Raw genomic sequence first — 8,535 nt, 5'->3', positions numbered from 1 at the left:
GTCTTTTGTTTTCTAACTAATTCGTTTTAGGACCAGGTGTTGTCCACGGAAATTTCCAAAATTTACAACTTTTCGGTCACTCTCGTTGAACTGGAAAAATTTTTGTCTTTCTTACGTCTAATATTTCGAGGAAATCAGTCCCACTGTACTCGGCTAGAGATTGGTTCGGTTAAGCTTTTGTTTAAGTAAAATTTTGGCTCTTTCATCAGGGTTTTGTTTATGTCCCCAATTCCCTAATCGCTTAATTATTTAACTACTTCTTAAATAGAAATAAGTCGAAACCGGTTACTTTGTACTCGAATATTTGTAGTCTCGGGAAAAAAGTGGAAAGATAAATTTTTATGACAAACGGATACATAAATCGTAAATTTAAGGAAAATAAATTCTAGAGCTTTTCTGCACCTCGTGCAGAAAAATTTAGTTGTAAATGATGCTACCAAACTAACAGTTAATTTTTAAACATTATACAAGAATTGTACACGTTTTTTTCTACATCCCCTTAAAGATGGGGCATACGAAATCGTAATATCACTGGTTTAACATTGAAATCCGCGAGTAATATAAAATCGGAGAGCGGAATAAAAATATCAAATATTTTAATGGATTTTTTAAAACTCTCGTCAACTATACAGAAAACTATCATAAAAACATATCAGTAAATTCTTATCGGTTGGGTTAAGTTATAAATCTACTCGTGATTCACGTAATCGGGCGAGGGCGGTCAAATATCTAGCGGGCGGGCGGCTAACAGCCCAGAACCGGTCCAGGATAGAATTGGATGCGGTATACGTGTAGCAGCCACCCGAGGTCCTAGGCTTCCACCGGCTAAACTGGGTGAAGTTGGTGCTCTGTAAAGCGCGTACGCGAATATGGCTTTTTGGATGCTGACAATACAGCGTTTCCACTCTGCTACTCCGCTACTAATATTCGAATATGCAATAGCGATCTTATTTTTTTTCCCCGTGTAGTATAGAAATTTGTAATAAGATACATAATGCGGTTATAATAAAATGTTGTGCGATTATTTTCATATAATTAAAATTAATATGTATTTATTTTTTAGAAAATACAAGGAAAGCGGCGCATCCACCGCTTCCAATGACGGCACGCCACTGATTAAAAAACATCATTATAAATAGAATTGTCTGCCCACAACTACCGGGGCGGCAAGTCTAAAGGGCGGCATATTGGTTGTGAATGTGACAAAATATTTATAAGTTAAATACTTAAGTAATCGAAATTTATATTTGTCGATTTTTTTCTGTGGCTAAAATTACCACGCAATTTACATTTCGTATTTATTATTTTTGCCTAAAAGCTAAGAAGATACTTGCATTCCTTAATTCTGAAGAAAACAACCATAAAAGAGGGCTTTTGGGCAAAAAGGAAAGCATAAGCAACAATGTTAAATTTTGTCCCAAACTTTTAGTGTCACCTTAAGAATACTGCGATCATACCAATAACTGTAGTTAGTGGGAGAAAGGAGTTTCTCTAAATAAAAATTAATTAAAAACTTTTTACGTTCCACTACCACGCAAAATCATTTTAATAGTTTGGCCATTTTGGCGATTGAGTATGAAATTGCCGATCAAGTCAACTTAGAGTTAATAAAAAAGTTTGCAGAACTAAAAGTGAGAAAAAAGTTTCTTTTGATTTTAGTAAAGTTGATGTGCTGTACCTTCGTTTAGTTTTTATTGGATATAAGTTTTTTGTTTGATTGTACAATAATACATTTTTGTAATATTAAAAATGCATCTAGTTAACAGTTTGTAACTAGGTACAGGCATATTTTAATTTTTACTGTTTTGTACTATTTAATTGTTAACTTTATATTTCATGTTTCTCTCTAAATAAATTTAAGGGATGGCAATTTGTCTTTTTGTCCGGGGCGACATAAATGCTTGAGCGGGCACTGTGTATAGTTGACAGGAGTTTTTAAAAAAATCCATTAAAATATTTGATATATTTATTCTGTTCTCCCATCTTGTATTACTTACAGATTTCAATGTTAAACTAGTGACATCACGATTTAGTATGTCGTATCTATAAGGAGATGCAGAAAAAAACTTGTACAATGTTAAAAAACTGTTACTTTGGTAGAATCATTTACAACTAAATGTAATGAATGAGACACACAAGGTACAAAAAAAGCTCTAGAATTTATTTTCCCTAAATTTACGATTTATGTATCTGTTTGTCATAAAAATTTGTCTTTCCACTTCTTTCCCAAGACTACAAATATTCAAGTACAAAGTAACTGGTTACAACTTATTTCTACTTAAGAAGTAGTTAAATAATTAAGAGATTAGGGAATCAGGGACATAAATAAAACCCTTCTGAAAGAGCCGGAATTTTACTTAAACAAAAGCTTAACCGAACCAATCTCTAGTACAGTGGGGACTGATTTCTTCGTAATATTACATGCAATAAAGACAAATAATTCCAGTTCAATGAGAGTGACCGAAAAGTTGTAAATTTTGGAAATTTCCGTGGACACTCGGTCCTAAAACGAATTAGTTAGAAAACAAATGACTATTAACTTTAACATATGTAGATTTTTACAGCTATGGTGAGAAATGTTTAAAATTTGCAACTTTGTCGCATCCTTTGAGGTATATGACCCGTCCATCCCGCTAGATGGCGGGCGGTTTTAATGGTTTTTATTGTTAATATTTAACGTTTAATAATATGATTGAAGAGAGTTGGCAACACAAGACGGTGGTGTTAAGTTCCAAAGGAAGGTGTGAGAACATAGCGGAATGCTCTTCCTATCGAATTATTGTATATAGTCGATTTGTTGGGTTTTTGTGTTAATAAAATCTAAAAGACGGACTTGGTGTACTTTTCTTAGTTGGAGATACGACGGGAACCTGGTGTACGAACAAGACGGTCAGTTGAGACTTACGAAAATTAATTAATCATCAAACGAAACCAGAACCGGCCTAACGCGACAGTATACAGTATTAGTGATGCTACAAAAGAGGCATTTGACATTGACCGGTATCGGCACCCTCGGGATTTGGCAGTCCGCGTGCATACCAGGACAGTCTCTAATTCCATCCATTAGCCACTCGTAGGGAGGAGCTATTTGACTAAGTGGATTGTTTTAAGATTTAATTAAAAAGTAAAGAATATTTTATTTTTATGTACAATACGTTTCATTACAAAGCTATATTTAATTATAATTTTCTTTAAAAATATATTCATATATTTTGTACCAGGTATGTACAGTACATCCACTACACATTTTATTTTACCAAGTAAGTTTTTATAATTTTATTTTTAATTGTAGCCCTTATATCGTGGCTAGCGATTCAGAATGTAATTGTGAAATTGAAAATTTAATTTAAAAAGTTTTAGCTCAAGACCGTATAATGAAAAATAAAACATTATTAAAGAGAAAGACCAATGCCTAAATTAAATATAAATACGTCAACAAAAAAATTTGTTCGACATTTTCGCGATAAAAATTTATGAAGATATAAAATGGTTCTGTGGATGCATAAAAATGCAAAAATTGTTTTGTTTATCTTGCCTACTATTTTCAAATGAAATTAGTGTGTGGAATAAGAATGGCTTTGACGATTTAAATAATTTGAGTAAAGCTGACAAAAGACACGAAAATCGTAAATGTCACATCAATTCTTTCGTAAAATTGAAGCAATTTAGAAATCAAAGCAAAATACAATTTAACATTAGTAAACAATATAAAATAAATATTGAAAATTATAACGAGATAGTTTAGATATATTATATCTAAATTAATAGATGTTATATGTTTTTTTTTATCAAAGCGAGAATTGGCATTTAGAGGGCTTAGGGAATCTATTCAATCTAATAACAGAGGTAATTATATTGAACTTGTTTATTTATTAAGTACTGTACGTGAGATAATCTATTAGAAATACGTTTAAAGCAGTGTACGGTTTTTACTGGCTTATCGAAAAAACGAATACGAATGGACCCTGACGCTCAATTAACTGATTTCCCCTGTAAGTCGGTTTCTTACAGGGGAAATCAATTAATTGAGAAACACAACTTCCCTATCATCAAATGTCACGGCATGCCACTGCATCACGGGGAACATGTCGCAGTCAGCCGTTAAACACAGTCAGCCGTTAAACGCAGTCTTCAGATTTACACTTAAACTAGGGGTCCCCAAACTTTTTATCCCTTTATAGAATATTTGCCTTCTTATCGACACCCAGATTATATATTTAACAAAACATTAAATCATTTTTGCATTTCTGATGTTAAACGATAAGGAGACCTTCATAACAACGCAACAAAACAATTTATAGTTCCCATTTCTCATAAAATCCACCCAATAACATTAACAGAAAAAGGAGATATTTTCCACTGATTTATAATCTTAAAAAATAATAGCAAATTATGGATAGATGGAAATTTGCCTACAGTTCTTAAACCGTACGTGTCATAATACGTAAAACACACAATTATCTTTGAAAATATAAGTTATATTGGATGAAAAAAAATCTCTTACTGTCATTTTGCGACTACTACTGAATGCCTCAAAAATATGTTAACATACCTTTTTATTAAAATAGTTGATATTAGTGGGATGGATTGTCTGAAGAGTAACAGCAAGTTTATTGATATTCGGTTGAAAATTGGTAAGTTTTCAACCGAAGCAAATCACCACGGTTTTCCAAGCTCAATCTGTTCCTCTGTTTTGTCAAAATTGCGTTCGCTTGGCTAAAACCAGCTTCAGCCATGTATGAAGTTGGGAATGCAAGTAAGAAAGGTTCGGCTTCTGCTCTGAGCTTAAGATATTTAGTGGCAATATTATTATTGCTCCAAAATTCACCGAGGTTTTTATTTTTAAACAACGCTTTAGTTTCGAGATCTACACATATTTCACTCAGTTCATCTTCTAAGACAGGTTCACTACCTTCATTATCTATTTTTACATCAAATGGATTAGCAAACCATTCGGAAACATGCATATTCTCCAATTCTTCGAAACGTGCTTTAAAGTCTTCTCTTAATTTATCAATATGTTTAATATATATCTCCAAATCACGGTCGGAAATTTTTTCATTTTCTTTCTTTCTTTCGTCTCCTCCCCGGTTTATATGAGATTATATTTTCATTTTCTTTTAGTACTCTCAAGTTTGAAAAATATTTAAAATTGGATCGTGCCAGTGAAGATTTAAATAGCTCCATTTTTACTTGAAAGGCCATTATGATTGTTCGAGCTTGAACAATTGTAACTTTTTTTTCCTCGCAAACGCTTATGTACTTAACAAACGCTTAATGATTTTCGATATATTACGATATTTTCTCTGTAAAAGACAAAATATCTACATTTAGATATAAAATACTTAGCGTGACAACCCTACAGACATACGTTGCACTGTTACACTCTAGTGTAACAGTGCAACGTATGTCTGTGTATAATGAACTACCAGCGTTCATAATATGTTTGTAACACTAGTACAGTTGCCAGATGCGTGAAAACAGAGTAACACATGCTTAAAGCGGCGTAGGCTAAGGCAAAACTCAAGTTATAACTAGAGTTGTCAGTAATGTTGTTGATCATATCCGTATTTCGAATTTTTATTGGAATATTCTATTTTTTACCTAGATAGTTTAATTGATCATCTTTGGTATTAATCGACTCCTGGAGAACTCTTATCGACCACTTTGCGGACCCCTAACTTAAATGATGGCGAACACATTGAAAATTTCCTGTATCGCTAAGCAGTCTGTTAGCACCTACTAGTATGTCCTCACAGTGGCGAATTACTCAATAGGCGCATTAAACGCGCACCTAGGGCCTCGTCGTTTCGAGAGGCCTCAAACATTATATAGGAAAAAGGTAATATGCCTCTAAAAATTAAGTGAACTTTTAAAAAGTGTATATTATAAAGAAAAATTGTTATTATTTAAGGATTTTACAGTCTTTTTTAATATAAAAAAACACTTTTACATAAAGGGCCTTATAACAAAATTGCGCCTAGGGCTTCAAAGGAACATAATCCGCTACCGTCTCCTCATACGAACGAAAAAATTATTTTTCATTGTGTTTCTATTGTTTTGTTTTGCAGCGCCCATTTACTCTGTAGCGGACAATTTTCGAACTAACATTTTTCTGTATTCTCCTGTTAAAATACAGTATTTAAATAAAACGTTACTATCATTTCATAAATACAGGGTGTTTATAAGTGAATGGTGCGGTTTTAAAAATTAATAATAATTCTATTTATTATCTTATATGGGCAAACCTTACAACAGTGTTTTTCAACCGGGGCGCCGCGGCACCTTAGGGTGCCATGGCGCCACGATTGGGGTGTCGCAAAGTTTAGGGCCTTTAGTCATTTTTTTGGAAATTTACTTAAGTGTAGTTCAAGATAACTCATTGTCAGTTCTACTTTGCTACGAAATATCTAGTAAGCAAAGAAACGATGAGTAATCGCATGTTAATGTAATGTTCAACACTACGTGTACGTACGAGTTCGCCCAAACCACATTACTTGGCCTTCACATTCCCAGTCCCAGTACCAGGCCAACCAGCAGAGAAAAACGACATGGACACTTGTGTCTTGTATATACTTTAAAAAGTGTTGCATTGCACTTTGAAAAGCGTGCACAATGTAGATGCATATTACAGTACTTTCATAGTATTCAAAAGCAATGATGACAAATAAGCAATTTATTATCATTTTTTTAATTTAATTTTTTTAAATTGATATGAAAAAGATAAGAAAAAAGTAATGAAATAATTATTTTATATATGCATCAAAATAGTATAAAAAACTTAACAAAAATTGTTTATCAATAAAATAATAATATAAAATGATGATATATTTGATAATAAAACTAAATTTAAAAAACAATAGAGAGACTATTATTTTACATGTAGGTATTTCGACAAAATTCAGTGGACTTAAATTTTGATTTTAAACACGTAGAAACGTTTTTTTTTTGCATTAAAATGCTACTTCAAATTGTCAATTTTTAAAAGTTTTCTTCCCAGGAAGGGACTCCCTCCCCGGACCCCACCCCAGCGTTGCGCGTAATATTCGTTTTCGCAAAAAGTTTATCTGGCTCATTAGCCCCCTTATTCAGATCCGCCGCTGGTCAAGGGTGTCACGATTTTTTATTTTTCAATCAGGGGTGCCACTCAATGAAAAAGGTTGAAAAACACTGGACTAGTATAATGTTATTTGTCTAATTATTATTAATATAATGTTTTACTATATCGCCCAAAAAATTGTTTTTCGCCCCCAAAATATAAATTATTACTAATCGCCCCCTCAACATGGAAAAACGCCCACATGGGGGCGATATCCCCCGTTGAGAAACCCTGGTTTAGACTAATTGGTCAACATTTCCAGTAGGTTGACGTCATTCAGCCGACCAATCAGTGCGTTGTGCCATCTGGATATTTGGTCGCACGTTTTTCCTTGGCTTTACTTTTCTATTATTTGGCCACTGTGCTTTTTAAGATTTCTACCTTATTTATTTGAACTTACAAGTTAGAGAAACGTTAAGAAAAATCTTGATCATATTTTAAATAAAATTTGATACGTTGGAGAAAGGGGAAAAACTGATGATGTCTTTCTTTATCTCGGGAACAAATGAATTTTATGCTCTGTGCGTTCTATATTGTTACTGCTATTTTTCAGACACTTGTTTGTCTAATGTACTGTACAGTACAATTAACTTTCTGGACGTTAGGCAACAAAATAAAATATTCGATCGCCCGACGTGGGGCTCGAACCCACGACCCTGAGATTAAGAGTCTCATGCTCTACCGACTGAGCTAGCCAGGCTTAAAGGGTTTTTTTCTCTATAGACTACTTCACGTTGGATAATATTCATTAATTACTTATATTTTAATCTTTAGATTACGTTTATTATGACGTCTAGTGCTGTACCGATAACCGATATATCAAACTAAAAATAATGTTTATAATGTTTAGAATAGATAAATTATTGATTTCTTAAGATAGTCTAAATCAGTGTTTTTCAACCGGGATGCCGCGGCACCTTAGGGTGCCACGGCGCCACGATTGGGGTGTCACAAAGTTTAGAGCCTTTGGCATTTTCTTGGAAATTTACTTAAGTGTAGTTCAAGATAACTCATTGTCAGTTCTATTTTGCTACGCGATATCTAGTAAGCAAAGAAACTATGACTAATCGCATGTTAATGTAATGTTCTACGCTACGTGTACGCACGACTTATCACGAGATCGCCTAAACAACATTGCTTGGCCTTCATGTTCCCAGTCCCAGTACCAGGCCAACCACCGAGAAGAACGACGTGGACACTTGTGTCTTGTATATGTTTTAAAAAGCGTCACATTGTACTTTGAAAAGCGTGTGGTTTCAATCACAAAGTAGGTGCATATTACAATATTTTCATAGTATTCAAAAGCAATGATGACAAATAAACAATTTTTTATCATTTTTTTAATTAAAATTTTTTAAATTGATATGAAAAAGACAAGAAAAAAAATAATGAAACATTTATTTTATATATGCATCAAAATAGTATAAAAAACTTAA

General features: G+C 33.2%; 1 protein-coding gene and 1 non-coding gene across 2 annotated transcripts in view; one reads left to right on the top strand and one right to left on the bottom strand.

The window, feature by feature from the left end:
• Positions 1-8,535, top strand: part of LOC111627754 (neurogenic locus notch homolog protein 1-like) — a 22,819-nt gene that overhangs the window by 12,323 nt on the left and 1,961 nt on the right. The window lies entirely within an intron of this gene.
• Trnak-cuu lies at positions 7,727-7,799 on the bottom strand. The gene has a single exon. It is a non-coding gene; the product is annotated as a tRNA-Lys (tRNA).

Source organism: Centruroides sculpturatus, unplaced genomic scaffold (assembly GCF_000671375.1).
Source record: "Centruroides sculpturatus isolate CEXI.00-Female unplaced genomic scaffold, Cexi_2.0 scaffold387, whole genome shotgun sequence".
NCBI classification, from domain to species: Eukaryota; Metazoa; Arthropoda; class Arachnida; order Scorpiones; family Buthidae; genus Centruroides; species Centruroides sculpturatus.
Note: the sequence above shows the minus strand (reverse complement) of the source record. Positions and strands in the feature narration are given on the sequence as shown.